This window comes from Balaenoptera acutorostrata, chromosome 8 (assembly GCF_949987535.1).
Source record: "Balaenoptera acutorostrata chromosome 8, mBalAcu1.1, whole genome shotgun sequence".
Taxonomy (NCBI): Eukaryota; Metazoa; Chordata; class Mammalia; order Artiodactyla; family Balaenopteridae; genus Balaenoptera; species Balaenoptera acutorostrata.
This window is the reverse complement of record NC_080071.1, coordinates 64,076,016-64,095,634: the sequence shown is the minus strand read 5'-3', so window position 1 is coordinate 64,095,634 and position 19,619 is coordinate 64,076,016.

Here is a 19,619-nt window from a genome sequence, read left to right as displayed (position 1 = left end):
ATGCAGGCACCCAATCTGATGGTAGAGGCAATTTTGTCTACCTGGCTACCTAGAGTGGGGAGAAAAGACAGTTCTTGGCAGGAATAAGAAGAGACTCCAGTTCAATACTTCAGCTGGCTTTGTTTGTCCCTTCAGGTCTGTTCTTCCTTCTTGTCTCCATATTTCTGACAAACACCTCAACTGCGCAAGTTTGGTTTATTGCTGTCATAACTCGCCCTTCAGCAACCCTCAAGCCGAACCTCACCACCACTTGCCAACACAACCAGAATACCATGTGTCTTGCCCCATGTTTCCCAAATGTAGCCAAGTTCCCTATTCCCCTTTTCCCTTTCTCATACCATTGTCATTGTCTGAGATGGCTTTATCCACTCATACCACCTAGAAAAATACCCACTCATCTGACAAGGTCCAGCCCAAATGTCACATCTTCCTTTTTCAGACCTCCCTACCTCTCAGGAAGAACTAATTCCATCCTCTCTGTACCCACAGTGCTTCTTACATAAAGGATTTATGACTCCCCAGTACTCTTAGGATAAGGACAAAACCTCTCTGCATGGCTTTCAAGTTCTTGCGTAGGTCCCATCCCCTCTCACCAATCTTGCACCCAGCTGCCTCCTATTGCTCCCTGATGGGGCTATTTCTTCTGCTTCGAAGGCTCTTTTCACCCCTCTTTGCCTAGTCAATCCCCAGTTTTCTTTTAGATCTCAGCTGGGGAGAGCATCCCCTGAGTTCTGACTTGATCAGATGCCCCATGGCAGGTTCTCATAGCTCCTGGGTCTCACCTTCATGGCCCTGTAACAGAGGCTGTTCTATACTGGCTTCTGTGATTATTTGATTAGCTGCCACTCCCATATACCACATATATCAGGACTTGAAGAAATGTGTCTTTTGTTGCAGGCCTGTTATTTCCTGGTATTCAGTCCAGTGCCTGGCTCAGAATAAGCACTGAGTGCATAGTGGTCAACGAATACATCCATGTCATATTTGTCTGTTTGTGGTCTTCCCCTTTGCAGATAGAGAGCTCCTGGGAGAGAGGGCTGTAGCTCTCAGTCCTTTAGACCCTCAGTGTGTGTCACAGTACCTGCCACATGGTAGGTGCTCAGTTAATGTGTTTTGAATTACATCATATTCCACTTCAGTGTCATAGATTGGTCTCAAGTTTGACCAGCAATTGTGGTTCTTTGATCTTAAAGGTGGTAAGACAAGAGACCATCCATGAAGAAAGCGTGTTACCATGGACATGTCTTTATTATACAAATTTCTTTCAGTCACCCCATGGCCACTATACCCCACCCTCATTGACAGTGCTCTTCCACACCTGATGCCTTGGTTATCCATGCAGAATTCTCAGTGGGTGGCTTTTTCTTCTTCTCTTGACCTTCAACTCTTAGGTTTTCTTTCTTGGTAATTATAATCCCATTTCTGCATCTCCTACTCTTACACACAAGTCTTCTGCTATACCACAGGGACCATTGTTTGCTTTCTTCATTCTGCCAGCTTAACTCTGCTCTCACCCTCCCACACAGATTTTCTCCCAGAAGCAAGGTGACAGCATGAAGGGAGTACCAAAAAAGAAAAAAAGAGATTGTGTGCCTGCACTCCAAGTAACAGAATTCTGAAGGCAGGTGTAGGAGGAATAGTTTTTTTAAAAAAGAGGAAGGTGGGCAGCTTTTGATTTTATTTTTGGTCTAAAGCAAGAGGAAAGTAATGGATGCAATTAAACTTTCTGATACTTAAGTTGTAAAATGCTACATGAATGGTTTGCCCTCAGACCTCTCGTCCTAGTTCCGGAGGAGGGAGTGGGTCGAGATCAGAGATCTGCTCAGGGGAAACCAAGGCTGTGGCAGGAGGTGACAGGCTCAGCAGAGGAGTTGGGGGTGGGGGGCACGTCCTGGGACACTCTTGGCTCCACCAGGGACAGAGCTTGTTTGATTGCTGCCGTTTTTGCAGTGCCTAGCCCAGCGTCTGGAAAGTAGATATTTGGTGAATGAATGACACCATCTAACAGATTGGAATTTCTTGCAATACTTTATTTGAGGGACAAAAAAAGGTTTTCAAAGAGTGTAAAAACCACTGGATTAAGTGCTCTGTAAAGCCTTCTGTGCTCTAAAGACAATTACCTCTACGAAATTTAGAATGTCAATTATTTAAAAATAAGCAATACAATAGCCTTAAGGCAAAAATATCCTAAGCCCTTTCTGCAAGATACATTTTCTTCATTTGAAAATCATACTCCATAAAATATGCATAAAAACGTTAAAGTGTAGAGCAACTGAGCATTTAGAAAATGGCTTCAATGCATAATCCATTGTCTTCATTTTGCCTACAATTCCTTTTGTCTTTAAGCCGAACTTCCCAGGAGGTTTCAGGAACCTCCTGAACCTCATAGTTGCTCTACCTGAGAAACAGCATTTGCAAATTCATCATTTTGTGCTGAATCAACAGCCTCTGGCTCATGCAACTCTAGAAAGGTATCTTTAGAATTTTCCATGATGAACTAACTAGTTTGAATTGCTGAGGTCAGCAATCTAGGTCATCAGTTTTGTTTGTTTGTTTGTTTGTTTTTAAGTATAGTTGATTTACAAAATTGTGTTAACCTGCTGTACAACAAAGTGATTCAGATATATGTATATGTTCTTTTTCATATTCTTTTCCATTATGGTTTATCACAGGATACTGAATATAGTTCCTCATGCTGTACAGTAGGACCTTGTTGTTTATCCATTTTATATATAATAGTTTGCATCTGCTAATCCCAAACTCCCAATCCATCCCTCCCCTATGCCTCTCCCCCTTGGCAACCACAAGTCTGTTCTCTATGTCTGTGAGTCTATTTCTGTTTCATAGATATGTTCATTTGTTTCATAGTTTAGATTCTACATATAAGTGATATCATATGGTTTTTGTCCTTCTCTTTCTGACTTACCTCACTTAGTATGATAATCTCTATTTCCATCCATGTTGCTGCAAGTGGCATTATTTTGTTCCTTTTTATGGCTGAGTAATATTCCAGTGTGTGTGTGTGTGTGTGTGTGTGTGTGTGTGTGTGTGTGTGTGTATTATATATATCACATCCTCTTTATCCATTCATCTGTCGATGGACATTTCAGTTGCTTCCATGTCTTGGCTATTGTAAATAGCTTTGCGATGAACTTTAGGGGTACATGTATCTTTTTGAATTATAGTTTTGTCCAGATATATGCCCAGGAGTGGGGTTGCTGGATCATACAGCAACTCTATTTTTAGTTTTTTGAGGAACCTCCATACTGTTTTCCATAGTGGCTGTACCAATTTATATTCCCACCAACAGTGTAGGAGGGTTCCCTTTTCTCCACACCCTCTCCAGCATTTATTGTTTGTAGACTTTTTGAAGATGGCCATTCTGGTCAGTGTGAGGTGATACTTCATTGTAGTTTTGATTTGCATTTCTCTAATAATTAGCAATGTTGAGCATCTTTTCATCTGCTTTTTGGTCATCTGTATGTCTTCTTTGCAGAAATGTCTATTTAGGTCTTCTGCTCATTTTTTTACCGTGTTTTTTTGTTGATGTTGAGTGTATGAACTGTCTGTGTATTTTGGAAATAAGGCTCTTGTTGGTTGCGTCATTTGCAACCATTTTCTCCCAGTCCGTAGGTTGCCTTTTCATATTATTTATGGTTTCCTTTGCTGTACAGAAGCTTGTAAGTTTGATTAGGTCCCACTTGTTTATTTTCACTTTCATTTCTACTGCCTTGCAAGACTGTCTGTGTCATCAGTTGAATCATATATATGGCCAGAATTCTGGCTAATCTTATAGGCTTCTCCTGAGACTATCAATGAGCTACAGTAAGTAGGGAAAGAAGGCTCTTCAGTGACTCATCTAAGCAAGTCCACTAATAACACGGAAAGCTCTGACAGTGACATAGGACGGCCAACAACTTTGTGCTTGAAACTCTGTACCAGGGAACCGCAGGCCCACTTACAGGAGACTGGACATGGGCAAGGTTGTCAGGCATGGCTCTGCTATCCCTCTCTGTCTATCATGACTTATTGCAATGGTATATTCTGGGTGTCAGATCCTTCTACAGAACCACATGATGGAAGATTCCACAGGACTGTGGTATTTTGTTTACCAACAAGACCAGTTATCAACCTGTTCCAAGTCTGGGCAGAGATGTCTGACCAGCATCTGCTACTGTGACAGGACTCAGGCTCTATGAGACCACAAGCCTTTTAAATGAGCAGGTCCTTTGGGATTCCAAAGTGCTCCTCCTGAGAAAGAATCTGTGGCTTACAGCTCTTTCAGCTGTTATCCACTATTGTAATAGTAGTGTAGAGGCAAGGTGTGGAAGAGAGGGCATGTTCTATATTCTTCTAATCAAATCGCAGTCTTTTAGTGGGTCTGTGTCTTGAACTGTGACCTTCACAAGTGTTTCTCCAGAGGTCTAGCTTTTATTCCCCTGCATCCTACTCCTTTCCAATCTATTGCCTTGAAACTCTGATCCTCTTTGACTTTGTATTTTTCCTTGTTTAAGTGAGGCAGGAAGGCTAGAGGGGATTGGGAGGGGAGGAATGCTCTTCCCCAGGGTGGGGATAAGGCTCTGGCAAAGTCTTTCCCTTAGAGGGTAGGACTCTGCTATGGAGAAGGTTCTGGTGTGTTTCACAGTAATGACTCTTTCCCTCCCTAGAGCCTAGATGGTATCTTTCTCAGATCTTCATTATGAAAACCTGGTGGGGTTCCTAGAAGGAAAGCCTATCAAGGTGTGGAGCTTCTAAGACTCTGACCCCTGGGAATTTCTCACTCTTACATTATTCCACACTCAGCCTCTAGCAATCCATCAAAATTACCATTTAAGTGTTCTTACCAGTTTATGGTTCCAGCAGCTTCTGTTCTTGGCTGATTCAGCAGATCACAGCTGTGTCTCTCTGGATGCCCCATCTCTACAGAGTTCAGGATGGCAGTTTGCCCTGCAACCTGAGTTCCCTGAGAGGAACAAGAAAAGTCATCGATTTTTCATTTGTACAGTTTTTTCTTGTCATAAGAATAGTAGTAATGACTTCCAAACTCTGTACATATTGTAGTTGAGGCCAAAGGTCACAAGTGAATTCCAATTTGCCAGTTCCTTCTTGGTCCTCCAACCCTTAGCCCCTTTCTTGTTATCAAGCAGCAGGAAGGAAAACTACATGGCCACAGCCTTCACACCGCATGCTAATGACTTACTGGGTCCCTGGGAGGCAGACACTTTGGTGGAGTCAGTCAAATGTTGCTTCTCAGCTTAACGTTCTGTCCTCACTAGGCATACACCAAGTCATTGTCAATCCTCTTAAATTCCCTTCAGCACTTGCCAAGTCACATCACTTTATTAATGAGGCAAAACATCTTCTACTGTAGCACCAATTCTGTCTGATAGCAATTTACCCTCAAATCACTCCTCTTTCTCCCCTTTCACCACAGTCTTCAGTTTGGTAAGTTTTTCTGCCATTTTTGTTAATACACAGCTCTAGGCTTATAAAGAAATACAACAGCACAGATCACAGAGGGACCAAATCCGAATATTTTACCTTCATGGTTGATCAGCAAGATACATATGACTTGAGAGTATTTGGGAGAAGTGTGATGTCTGGGATGCCTTGAAATGATATGAACTGCCAATCATACTCAAGGGTATATTTAGCCCTTAGACCAGGCAGGTGCCCTCACTCATGATTCATTCAAACAACTTATAGGATGTGCAGTTTTTGAAGGAGCAATCTATTGCCGACATATTGGTGAAATCAAATTGAAATTTACTGCAGATGAAATGCCATCTTAATCATTGTAGACTTGTCAATTAACTACAGTGGTTGAAGGATAACTCTTTCAGTGTGTGTGATTTGAGCAGGATCCTACTGATACGTTCAAAGCTCATATGCTCTAGAGCATGGGACAATTTTTTTTTCATATCTTTGAGGTCAGTAGATTGATGGCTAACCCATTTTCCAACTTTTCTGAATGCTGGAAGAACGTGAAAAGAAGTGGAGAAGAACAATTTTTTAATATTTTTAAGCACTAGTTTCTCTGTGCTCTCCTCTTTTTTATTTAAAAAGTTAATTTTAATCATTTTTCAAGGATTTTTTTGTATCTGGGTAAGAATGAAGTTTGAAATGCTAAACCATCAGGAGCAGAGTAACTGTTTAAAGTTATTGTGGCTGTATTTCATACTAGTACGTTTCATACGCAGAAGAAAATACTGCTCAGGTTTCTTTATTTGCCACAAAGTGAAAAGTTGAATTATACCCATGATGATAATAATCTGAACTAACATACAGCTTACACAGTGTATGATTAGGAGTCCAATTCTGGCTTACTATAGGAGGAGCAGTTATATCCTAAACTAGGATATGAGTGTTATCTGTCCTCCTTCAAAGCCACTCTAGAAAGTGAATCACACTAGAAATTGCTGGTTCCCCATTACAAGCCATTGGACAGACTTGTGAGTTATAGTGTGACTTATGAATAAATTATATTATCTTGGTAATGCTCTCTAATTGTCCCATATCTAACCATTGAATCTTCTGCCTACGTAGTGAGTGCTCTGCCTTTTCATTAGACCATGAAATTGGTTTGGGTTCAAGGATGAGAAAGAACAATGGCTTAGACTGAGTTCTAATCTTCTTTTCATAAATGTTCTTAGCAAAACAAGGGAAAGCTGAAGGTGATTGCCTATGATTCTCCATTTCACCCATGTTTATCACGGAAACATGAAGTTGGTAGTCTTGGCTATGTGGGTGGAGTGAGAAGCCCACCAGGGCAGAAGAGCAGAGACTGCCAAGTTTCCACCCAGAAACCACAGGTCACCATGCAAAGCAATGATTCTGATACTCAGGACGAATAGAGAATTTAAGTCTTGAAATTCTTATTGTGCCTGAACTGGAGTAAATTGCTCCTTAACTGCAGCTGTACCGGAGAAGCCATGAATTTCCCATGTATATCCACTTGGAGACATTCCGTGAATGCCATAACCATTCACAATAGGCAGGTAGTGGTTTCAAGGAGGAGTTCGGCTTGGCTCCTCTCAGCTAGTTAAGCTCCATCCAAGCACATTCTGTTCTTGAGAGTGTCTGACTTCAAGTTGCTGCCAACTGTGGGGACTCTTCCAGAGATCTCACCTTAGAAAGGACGTGTTTCCTCAATAGCATTAACTTCCGAATGTCTTCATTAATGTCTTGGCATGTCTCTGGGTAAACATGTAGCTCACCTCCATGCAGAAGTAGACTGGCTTCCCACTGGGCATGGGCGACATCTTGGTCACCCCTTCAAAATCCTCTTGGTTCCAACCCATGCTGTGGAGGTTTTGGCCACCTTCAGGGAGTTGCAACTGGACAGTACTGGACAGCCCTGCCCTTCAAGCCTGTGCCAAGTACTTCTCATTGTTTTGCCTTGAGGCCTTTCTGATTTTGCAGCATGGAAATCTCAGAAACTGGCTCAGCATATTTATCCTGGAAGTGCAGGCCATGCATGAGGCCAATCTCGGCAGCTGGGGGACAGGTGCCCTTGACACATGCTTCCCTCCTGAGCCCCTGGATAGAGGGTCTGAGTCACATTCATGAGGACCTTCAGATGGTCTTGGTGGGATCAAACATCAATTGCTCATAGTCATTTCAATGGCACTTCCTCACACTGACTTTCTGTCTTTCTCTGTTTTACTCTCTCTGCCTAGCACTTCAGCTTCCTGAGGTCACATTCAGAAATAAACTACCTGCAAGCAAGCTTTTGTCTCTTGGCTTTCAGGGAAAGCCAAGCTCAGATACATTGATACAAAAGATTAAATTGGGCTTTTTAAGTCTCATACTAAGATGTCAGCATTGCCACTTCTGTATCTTCTATTTTCTGGAGGGTAAGGCTCTCCTTTCAGTCCCATTGGGTTGTCTGCCATAGAACCCTTGTGAAAATCTTCTGAAAGAAATAACCTACAAGAGGTGGTTGAGAGGAAATAACCTTGACAGGGAGAAACTAAGGGGTATGATGACTGTATCAGGATCCTGAGGGAAAACAGATGGCATACTCAGATCAGAATAATTCAAGGATGGCTTATAGACAAAGGGACTCATTCCAACGGTGTGGGCAGGACGGAGGGAAAGCAGCAGGAACCCGGGGTTAGCAGCTGACAGTATCCTTAGCGTTGCGTTGCCAGATGAAATACAGGATGCCCTGTTAAATTTGAATATCAGATAAACAATGAATAATCTCTGAGTGTAAATATGACCCCAAATATTGCATATATTGCAGTATATATTTGTTTACCTGACTTTCGCGTTTAACTGACCATCCTATACTGGTCTTTGTTAAATGTAGCAACCTTATCTTAGACTCAAGGGAAGAGAGAACATTAGAGAAGCCACAAGAGTCATGTAGAACAGGCTGTTCTGGGAGGAGTAAGCTTCGATCTAAGGATTCAGGCAATTCAAGCAAACTCACAGGGAGGAAATTGGAATTGGAATAAAAACTGTGATCTCAGTCTCTCCTCTCCCTCTGATCTTTTGCCCAGGCTCACCACTGGCTGAACCCAATCAGAAACCAGAGGGCAGGGGAGCCTGTGAACATGAACCAATAGGTCAGCCTCTGGGCACGGGGCCGGGTGAAAAGGGTGGCTAGAGCATCTGGAGGGGCAAGTGGGAGAGATATAGCTCAGTGGCCATTCTTCCTGCTCTAAGTGAACCTTCTCCAAGACTTACCTCTGATCCAAGTGAAATCTCAGGAAGTGACATTCCTAGACTGGGAGCCAAGCTACCTGATTATAATAATTCTCCCCCCTCAACTACTCCTTTTCATGATTCTTCTCCCTTTGTCTCAATAGCGATGGTTTTGTTAATTCTGTACCTTTTATTATAAAAGCCTTAAGTCTTCTGTGGGGAGTATGTGGGTATGAATACACTCTTGGAGCTCTTCTAAAGCGAAGGATCTGCCCAGTGTCATCATTCTGCAGGTTCTATTTCCCTTTAATTCTTTAACTTTAATCCTTTTATTACCTGTGGATTTTGCTTGCAGATCATATGAAATACCAGACCTTTAACATTTGTAAATGATACATTGAGAGCCATTTGAAAATCCTCATGTTTGAAATGACTTCTCTAATCTATAGCTTCCTCTGCATGGAGCATATGTTGTCTCTGCTCATGTCATGGTTCAGAAACATTAGCATAATGTTAATTTTCTAACTAAGAAACTTCATTTTATTCCCTTATGAGGCCTCTTAATATTTTCTTTATTACTGTCACTAGCACTGGCATTTGCCCTGTTTTTTCAGAGTGGTTTTTGTGAAGAAATAGCTGATTCACTTTGTTATACAGCAGAAACTAACACAACATTGTAAGCAGCTATACTCCAATAAAGATGTTAAAAAAAATAAAATAAAACAGAAATAAAGACAGAGAAAGACATATATTCAAGTAACAATGCAAATAAAGAATTAATGTTAATATATTAAAAAAAAGAAAGAAACAATGTTTTAGTCATACCGTGAGTGAGTTATTGCCTGAGCAGACAGCAAAGTGGCACTGGAGTCAGATGCCAGAGTCCCAGACTAGCTAAATGACTCAGTTCTCCTCAGAGGACATGATTCGAAATTCACACTTTAGAACATTTAAAAATAATAACATGCTGAGGAACTTCCCAGGTCACTTTTCAATTGTTGAAACTGACTGTTAGACACTAAAATGTCAGGCATCCTTAATGAGACCCATAGTTTGTGGAGGATTTACTATGTACAGGTTCCCAGTCTAAGTACTTTGCATGTATCATCTCATTTGACACCCACAACAACCCTGTGAGTGAGGTGCTATTATTACGCTTATTTTGTAGATATGGAAACTAAGGTGTTGAGAAGTTAAGTAACTTGCCAAAGGCCCACAGCCAGTATAATAAGAATATTGCTCTTTATTTCTTTTTCACATAAAAGAAACCTAGCAAGAGGCAGACCAGAGCTATTAATGGTAGCTCCTGAGTGATTTCAGGGACTCCAGATCTAAAATTTCTGTGCTTCATCTGAGCACAGCACTTCGACCTCATGGTCACCTCATGGTCCAAAATGGCTGTTGAAATTCCAGCCATCACATACACATACATTGGAACCCAGAAGCAGGACAAAACCCAGAAGGGCAAAAAATAAGCCACGTACCCTACTTAAATCTTGGCTAAAGTATAGTGCCAGGCCATGCACTATTCCCATGGCCTCACCTAGCCACTAGGGTGGCTTAAGGAAATAGTCTTTTATTCTAGATGATGATATGCCCAGATAAAAATTTGTGGTGTTCTATTCAAGGAGAAATAGAAGAACAGATATGGGGGTGGGCAACCACCCTCTTTGCTATGGTACTTGCCTGGGTGTAAACCCTGATGATCTGAATGTAGAGGAGCCCCACTCTTTTGTCTGCTATTTTCTAATATGCCAAAACCCCTTGCCATGGTATTTTCCTCAGTAAAGCATCCGTCTTTTCTCTCAGTGTCTCATATACCAATCATAAGCATGGAGAGGGTAAGGGCTTTGATAAAGGCTAACTTCTTAGTTGAATGGGAATTCTGGCAGATGACCAGTGAGGGCTTGGGGTAGGGGCTGGGATAATAAGAAGGTGAAAGCCTGAAAGACCTGCCTGGCTATGTCTTTGTAGAAGAAAAAAGCCTTAAATCTCAGGCCCACTGGACCTCAAAGAAACCAAGCACATTAAGGCCTATCATTTTTCCATCTTCTTTTATATTAATCGTTCCCTTAAATAAACGAATTCTCAAAAGAAAATATAACATGCGGAAATTTCACAAAACCCATGCTGGTAATGGTTATGAAAATTCTATCAGCAAAACACATTTGATTAATCATATACATGCGTGAATATTCTCTTATACCATCTGTTTAGAAGATGAAAAATGTATTCTGCTGGTAGTTTGGCATAAAGTATATTTATAGAAAGATTTTATTTATAGTCTGCCAGTGAATTCTGAGCCTGCCATGACATAGCTTTCATAACTAGGTAGGCTGAAACGTTCAAATATTAATGCCAACAACATTCTTATCATTAAAACATGAAAGTTAAAATGTTTTCATGTTAAGTTCATATTTTGGAGTCTGTGGCTGCAGACTGAACAATCTATTTGGAACTCAGTTTAAAAAATATTAAAATAGATGGGGGCAAGATGGCGGAAGAGTAAGACACGGAGATCACCTTCCCTCCCACAGATACAGTAGAAATACATCTACACGTGGAACTGCTCTTACAGAACACCCACTGAACGCTGGCAGAAGACGTCAGACCTCCCCAAAGGCAAGAAAATCCCCACGTACTTGGGTAGGGCAAAAGAAAAAAGAAATAACAGAGACAAAAGAATAGGGACGGCACCTGCACCAGTGGGAGGGAGCTGTGAAGGAGGAAAGGTTTCCACACACTAGGAAGCCCCTTCGTGGGCAGAGACTGCGGGTGGCGGAGAGGGGAAGCTTTGGAGCCACGGAGGAGAGCGCAGCCACAGGGGTGCGGAGGGCAAAGCGGAGAGATTCCCGCACAGAGGCTCGGCGCCGAGCAGCACTCACCAGCCCGAGAGGCTTGTCTGCTCAGCTGCCGGGGTGGGCGGGGCTGGGAGCTGAGGCTCGGGCTTCGGTGCTAGCCGGGAGGGAGTCCGGGAAAAAGTTTGCAGCTGCTGAAGAGGCAAGAGACTTTTTCTTGCCTCTTTGTTTCCTGGTGCGCAAGGAGAGGGGATTCAGAGAGCTGCCTAAACGAATTCCAGAGGTGGGCGCGAGCCGCGGCTATCAGCGCGGATCCCACAGCAACAGGGGCGCAGAGGGAAAAGCAGAGAGATTCCCGCACAGAGGCTCGGCGCCGAGCAGCGCTCACCAGCCCGAGAGGCTTGTCTGCTCACCCGCCGGGGTGGGCGGGGCTGGGAGCTGAGGCTCGGGCTTCGGTTGGATTGCAGGGAGAGGACTGGGGCTGGCGGCGTGAACACAGCCTGAAGGGGTTAGCGCACCACAGTTAGCCGGGAGGGAGCCCAGGAAAAAGTATGCAGCTGCCGAAGAGGCAAGAGACTTTTTCTTACCTCTTTGTTTCCTGGTGCGCGAGGAGAGGGGATTCAGAGCGCCGCCTAAACGAGCTCCAGAGACGGGCGCGAGCCGCGGCTATCAGCGCGGACCCCAGAGACGGGCAGGAGACACTAAGGCTGCTGCTGCCGCCACCAAGAAGCCTGTGTGCGAGCACAGGTCACTCTCCACACCGCCCCTCCTGGGAGCCGGTACAGCCGGCCACTGCCAGGCTCCCATGATCCAGGGACAACTTCCCCGGGAGAACACACGGCGTGCCTCAGGCTGCTGCAACGTCATGCCGGCCTCTGACACCGCAGGCTCGCCCCACCTCCTCCGTACCGCTCCCTCCCCGTGGGCTGAGTGAGCCAGAGCCCCCGAAGCAGCTGCTCCTTTAACCCCGTTCTGTCTGGGCGGGGAACAGACGCCCTCAGACCTACACGCAGAGGCGGGTCCAAATCCAAAGCTGAACCCCGGGAGCTGTGTGAACAAAGAAGAGAAAGGGAAATCTCTTCCAGCAGCCTCAGAAGCAGCGGATTAAAGTTGCACAAACAACTTGATGTGCCTGTATCTGTTGAATACCTGAATAGACAACGAATCAACCCACATTCAAGAGGTGGACTTTGGGGGCAGGATATATTAATTTTTCCCCTTTTCCTTTTTTTGTGAGTGTATATGTGTATGCTTCTGGGTGAGATTTTGTCTGTATAGCTTTGCTTTCACCATTAGTCCTAGGGTTAGGTCCATCCGTTTTGTTTTTTATTTTTATTTTTTTTTACTTAAAAAAATTTTTGTTCCTAATAAATGTTTTCTTAATAATTTTTTCCTTATTTTCTATTTTTAGAAATTAAAAAATGTTTTAATAAGTTTTTTCATATTTTTTTTAAAAATTAAAAAATTTTTTTCTTAATAAATTTTTTCTTATTTTTTATTATAAAAAATTAATAAATCTATTTTTAAAAATTAAAAAAATTTGTTTTCTGAATACATTTATTCTTAATAATTCTTTTTTCTTATTTTTTATTATAATAGCTTTATTTTATTTTATTTTATCCTCTTTCTTTCTTTCTTTCTATTTTTTTCTCCCTTTTATTCTGAGCCGTGTGGATGAAAGGCTCTTGGTGCTCCAGCCAGGCATAAGGGCTGTGCCTCTGAGGTGGGAGAGCCAACTTCAGGACACTGGTCCACAAGAGACCTCCCAGCTCCACGTAATATCAAACGGCGAAAATCTCTCAGAGATCTCCATCTCAACATCAAGACCCAGCTTCACTCAACGACCAGCAAGCGACAGTGCTGGACACCCTATGCCAAACAACTAGCAAGACAGGAACACAGCCCCATCCATTAGCAGAGAGGCTGCCTAAAATCATAATAAGGCCACAGACACCCCAAAACACACCACCAGACGTGGATGTGCCCACCAGAAAGACAAGATCCAACCTCATCCACCAGAACAAAGGCACTAGTCCCCTCCACCAGGAAGCCTACACAACCCACTGAACCAACCTTAGCCACTGGGGACAGATACCAAAAACAACGGGAACTACGAACCTGCAGCCTGTGAAAAGGAGACCCCAAACACAGTAAGCTAAGCAAAATGAGAAGACAAAAAAACACACAGCAGGTGAAGGAGCAGGGTCAAAACACACCAGACCTAACAAATGAAGAGGAAATAGGCAGTCTACCTGAAAAAGAATTCAGAATAATGATAGTAAAGATGATCCCAAATCTTGGAAATAGAAAGGAGAAAATACAAGAAACGTTTAACAAGGACCTACAAGAACTAAAGAGCAAACAAACAGTGATGAACAACACAATAACTGAAATTAAAAATACTCTAGATGGGATGAATAGCAGAATAACTGAGGCAGAAGAACGGATAAGTGACCTGGAAGATAAAACAGTGGAAATAACTACTGCAGAGCAGAATAAAGAAAAAAGAATGAAAAGAACTGAGGACAGTCTCAGAGACCTCTGGGACAATATTAAATGCACCAACATTCGAATTATAGGGGTCCCAGAAGAAGAAGAGAAAAAGAAAGGGACTGAGAAAATATTTGAAGAGATTATAGTTGAAAACTTCCCTAATATGGGAAAGGAAATAGTTAATCAAGTCCAGGAAGCACAGAGAGTCCCATACAGGATAAATCCAAGGAGAAACATGCCAAGACACATATTAATCAAACTATCAAAAATTAAATATAAAGAAAACATATTAAAAGCAGCAAGGGAAAAACAACAAATAACACACAAGGGAATCCCCATAAGGTTAACAGCTGATCTTTTAGCAGAAACTCTGCAAGCCAGAAGGGATGGCAGGATATACTTAAAGTCATGAAGGAGAAAAACCTACAACCAAGGTTACTCTACCCAGCAAGGATCTCATTCAGATTCGATGGAGAAATTAAAACCTTTACAGACAAGCAAAAGCTGAGAGAGTTCAGCACCACCAAACCAGCTTTACAACAAATGCTAAAGGAACTTCTCTAGGCAAGAAACACAAGAGAAGGAAAACACCTACAATAACAAACACAAAATATTTAAGAAAATGGGAATAGGAACATACATATCAATAATTACCTTAAATGTAAATGGATTAAATGCTCCCACCAAAAGACACAGACTGGCTGAATGGATACAAAAACAAGACCCATATATATGCTGTCTACAAGAGACCCACTTCAGACCTAGAGACACATACAGACTGAAAGTGAGGGGATGGAAAAAGATATTCCATGCAAATGGAAATCAAAAGAAAGCTGGAGTAGCAATTCTCATATCAGACAAAATAGACTTTAAAATAAAGACTATCACAAGAGACAAAGAAGGACACTATATAATGATCAAGGGATAGATCCAAGAGGAAGGTATAACAATTGTAAATATTTATGCACCCAACATAGGAGCACCTCAATACATAAGGCAAATACTAACAGCCATAAAAGGGGAAATCGACAGTAACACAATCATAATAAGGGACTTTAACACCCCACTTTCACCAATGGACAGATCATCCAAAATGAAAATAAATAAGGAAACACAAGCTTTAAATGATACATTAAGCAAGATGGACTTAATTGATATTTATAGGACATTCCACCCAAAAACAACAGAATACACATTTTTCTCAAGTGCTCATGGAACATTCTCCAGGATAGATCATATCTTGGGTCACAAATCAAGCCTTGGTAAATTTAAGAAAATTGAAATCGTATCAAGTATCTTTTCCGACTACAACACTATGAGACTAGATATCAATTACAGGAAAAGATCTGTAAAAAATACAAACACATGGAGGCTACACAATACGCTACTTAATAACGAAGTGATCACTGAAGAAATCAAAGGGGAAATCAAAAAATACCTAGAAACAAATGACAATGGAGACACGACGACCCAAAACCTATGGGATGCAGCAAAAGCAGTTCTAAGAGGGAAGTTTATAGCAATACAAGCCTACATCAAGAAACAGGAAACATCTCGAATAAACAACCTAACCTTGCACCTAAAGCAATTAGAGAAAGAAGAGCAAAAAAACCCCAAAGCTAGCAGAAGGAAAGAAATCATAAAGATCAGATCAGAAATAAATGAAAAAGAATGAAGGAAACGATAACAAAGATCAATAAAACTAAAAGCTGGTTCTTTGAGAAGATAAACAAAATTGATAAACCATTAGTCAGACTCATCAAGAAAAAAAGGGAGAAGACTCAAATCAATAGAATTAGAAATGAAAAAGGAGAAGTAACCACTGACACTGCAGAAATACAAAGGATCATGAGAGATTACTACAAGCAACTATATGCCAATAAAATGGACAACCTGGAAGAAATGGAAAAATTCTTAGAAATACACAACCTTCCAAGACTGAACCAGGAAGAAATAGAAAATACGAACAGACCAATCACAAGCACTGAAATTAAAACTGTGATTAAAAATCTTCCAACAAAAAAAAGCCCAGGACCAGATGGCTTCACTGGTGAATTCTATCAAACATTTAGAGAAGAGCTAACACCTATCCTTCTCAAACTCTTCCAAAATATTGCAGAGGGAGGAACACTCCCAAACTCATTCTATGATGCCACCATCACCCTGATACCAAAACCAGACAAAGATGTCACAAAGAAAGAAAACTACAGGCCGATATCACTGATGAACACAGATGCAAAAATCCTCAACAAAATACAAGCAAACAGAATCCAACAGCACATTAAAAGGATTATACACCATGATCAAGTGGGGTTTATTCCAGGAATGCAAGGATTCTTCAATATACACAAATCAATCAACATGATACATCATATTAACAAATTGAAGGAGAAAAACCATATGATCATCTCAATAGATGCAGAGAAAGCTTTCGACAAAATTCAACACCCATTTATGATAAAAGCCCTGCAGAAAGTAGGCATAGAGGGAACTTTCCTCAACATAATAAAAGCCATATATGACAAACCCACAGCCAACATTGTCCTCAATGGTGAAAAACTGAAAGCATTTCCACTAATATCAGGAACAAGACAAGGTTGCCGACTCTCACCACTATTATTCAACATAGTTTTGGAAGTGTTAGCCACAGCAATCAGAGGAGAAAAAGAAAGAAAAGGAATGCAAATCAGAAAAGAAGAAGTAAAGCTGTCACTGTTTGCAGATGGCATGATACTATACATAGAGAATCCTAAAACTGCCACCAGAAAACTACTAGAGCTAATCAATGAATTTGGTAAAGTAGCAGGATACAAAATTAATGCACAGAAATCTCTTGCATTCCTATATACTAATGATGAAAAATCTGAAAGTGAAATTAAGAAAACACTCCCGTTTACCATTGCAACAAAAAGAATAAAATATCTAGGAATAAACCTACCTAAGGAGACAAAAGACCTGTATGCAGAAAATTATAGGACACTGATGAAAGAAATTAAAGATGATACAAACAGATGGAGAGATATACCATGTTTTTGGATTGGAAGAATCAACATTTTGAAAATGACTCTACTACCCAAAGCAATCTACAGATTCAATGCAATCCCTATCAAACTACCACAGGCATTTTTCACAGAACTAGAGCAAAAAATTTCACAATTTGTATGGAGACACAAAAGACCCCAAATAACCAAAGCAATCTTGAGAACGAAAAATGGAGCTGGAAGAATCAGGCTCCCTGACTTCAGACTATATTACAAAGCTACAGTAATCAAGACAGTTTGGTACTGGCACAAAAACAGAAATATAGATCAATGGAACAGGATAGAAAGCCCAGAGATAAACCCACTCACATATGGTCACCTTATCTTTGATAAAGGAGGCAAGCATATACAGTGGAGAAAAGATAGCCTCTTCAATAAGTGGTGCTGGGAAAACTGGACAGGTACATGTAAAAGTATGAAATTAGAACACTCCCTGACACCATACACAAAAATAAACTCAAAATGGATTAAAGACCTAAGTGTAAAGCCGGACACTATCAAACTCTTAGAGGAAAACATAGGCAGAACACTCTATGACATAAATCGCAGCAAGATCCTTTTTGACCCAGCTCCTAGAGAAATGGAAATAAAAACACAAATAAACAAATGGGACCTAATGAAACTTAAAAGCTTTTGCACAGCAAAGGAAACCATAACCAAGACCAAAAGACAACCCTCAGAATGGGAGAAAATATTTGCAAATGAAGCAACTGACAAAGGATTAATCTCCAAGATTTACAAGCAGCTCATGCAGCTCAATAACAAAAAAACAAACAACCCAATCCAAAAATGGGCAGAAGACCTAAATAGACATTTCTCCAAAGAAGATATACAAATGGCCAACAGACACATGAAAGAATGCTCAACATCCTCAATCATTAGAGAAATGCAAATCAAAACTACAATGAGGTATCATCTCACACCGGTCAGAATGGCCATCATCAAAAAATCTAGAAACAATAAATGCTGGAGAGGGTGTGGAGAAAAGGGAACCCTCTTGCACTGCTGGTGGGAATGTAAATTGATAGAGCCACTATGGAGAACAGTATGGAGGTTCCTTAAAAAACTAAAAATAGAACTACCATACGACCCAGCAATCCCACTACTGGGCATATACCCTGAGAAAACCGTAATTCAAAAAGAGTCATGTACCAAAATGTTCATTGCAGTACTATGTACAATAGCCAGGACATGGAAGCAACCTAAGTGTCCATCATCGGGTGAATGGATAAAGAAGATGTGGCACATATATACAATGGAATATTACTCAGCCATAAAAAGAAATGAAATGGAGGTATTTGTAATGAGGTGGATGGAGTTAGAGTCTGTCATACAGAGTGAAGTAAGTCAGAAAGAGAAAAACAAATACAGTATGCTAACACATATATATGGAATCTAAGGGAAAAAAAAAAAAAAGGTCATGAAGAACCTAGTGGCAAGATGGGAATAAAGACACAGACCTACTAAAGAATGGACTTGAGGATATGGGGAGGGGGAGGGGTGAGATGTGACAGGGTGAGAGAGTGTCATGGACATACATACACTACCAAATGTAAAATAGATAGCTAGTGGGAAGCAGCCGCGTAGCACAGGGGGATCAGCTCGGTGCTTTGTGACCACCTAGAGGGGTGGGATAGGGAGGGTGGGAGGGAGGGAGATGCAAGAGGGAAGAGATATGGGAACATATGTATATGTATAACTGATTCACTTTGTTATAAAGCAGAAACTAACACACCATTGTAAAGCAATTATACTTCAATAAATATGTTAAAAAAAATTAAAATAGAATTCTCTAGCCTAGGTTAATCTCTGTGATTGATGGTATCTAAATGATTCTGGTTAGCCAATTTTATTTTCTGGCTATCCAGCATTAAGAAACATAGGGCTTATCTCAAAAAATATTTCCATGGAATGGAATATATACAAGTAATCACTGATTTTGAGTGATGAAGAGACCACGTTATAGGAACTGCAAAGTAATCTAGTCAATGGGGAGAACTCTTCAGAGTGAAATTGAGACATTGGATCTTTGGCTTTAACATATTACAAGCAGAGAGATGATTAAAATATAACACTAGAGGCTCTTAAAGAAAAAAATGCCCTAACCCATTGTCACATCCTTATTCAAGCACATATTGCATATTGCAATTGCACTTGATTGTATTTTAAATTTGAATGATGCCCGTGTAAGCTAATGAACCACTGGAGGCAAAAGAAAACCCCGTTGCTTTTGTGGGTTTTATTAGAAACAGAGGGGGTAGTTAGACTCTAGGGATATTCTGGGAGGTAGTTATCCTGTTCGTCTTGGGTACCTGCCTCAAGTATCACTGATACATAGAAAAACTGTCCCCAAGTAGACTTTTTGTGGTTTCTATTGTTTTGAAATATTTTTATAATAACCCACAGGATGAGTCAGATCTGCAGTAGATGAATTAATACTGAGATGTGAGAGGTCAAGAATAGAAAAAGTGGACATTTCTTATTTTCAACAAAATCAGGTCTTTTCAAGCAATAAGCCCAATGAACAAAAATACTTTCACAAATAACAATATGAGGGAAATAAGCTTTATGCTGTATCCAAATCTAACCATTTTTAACCTCCAGAAGATTTAAGGCAGATCCACATGGGCATCTG